Below are 946 nucleotides of genomic sequence, written 5' to 3' on the forward strand. Positions count from 1 at the left end.
ACTCATTGTCCTGTTCATTATTGTCTTGCATTAGTTCATCATAGTAGTTTCTATTTCTGTTCTTGTTTCATATTAGCTGCAATCATTCTGTTCTATTTGCATTCAGCTCTTAGTTCTTGTAGTTTTACTTTCTGCATCTTTACATTCTCATCTTAGGATTGTTAGTGACAAACAATCATTGCATTTGGCTTAACTTAGATTCATATACATATCTTAATTGTTCACAAACACTCATTTAGGATTGATACCTCTTATACTGCAGCATCATAAGGGGAATTGAAACACCCATCCATCCATCCATTCATATCTCACCATTGCATACATTCATCATCATTCATCCACATAACAAAATCTTGTTTCAATTTGGTGCCGTTGCCCATTTGAGTGTGTTTTTGTGACATTTAGGATCCATATTAGTCTAAGATTAAGTTCGTTTATACACTTGTGAAGTTGCTTTACTCGAATCTATTGTTGTTGGGTTGAAGTTGAATTTCATGTACCACTCGACCAGTCACTCGACCACCACTCGACCGAGCAGTGATCGAGCACTTGATCGAGTCAGAAGCCGTCTCTATTTGGACACCACTTCCCAGTCGACTTAACCACCCACACGAGCCTGAGCTCAATTGTGAACATGTTCGAGTCTGTACTCGCGTTTGTTGATGCACACAAGGTCTAAAGGGAAAGACAATCTTCAAAGGCCTATTGACAACATCCATAGGAAGCAAAAGGGTTTGGGAAATCAGAGAAGGAGAGTAGTTCCACAACAGCAAGAGTTTCCAATCATAATGGAGCAACAAGATCAAGTTCAGAGACCAAGGAACATTGGTGCTGGAGATGCACCCAATACACACAACCAATGGGCTGGTATTGTGCCTCCAACAGTGCCAAACAACAACTTTGAGATCAAGAGTGGATTGATCTCCATGATTCAAGCCAACAAGTT

Source organism: Camelina sativa, chromosome 17 (assembly GCF_000633955.1).
Source record: "Camelina sativa cultivar DH55 chromosome 17, Cs, whole genome shotgun sequence".
In the NCBI taxonomy this organism is placed as follows: domain Eukaryota; kingdom Viridiplantae; phylum Streptophyta; class Magnoliopsida; order Brassicales; family Brassicaceae; genus Camelina; species Camelina sativa.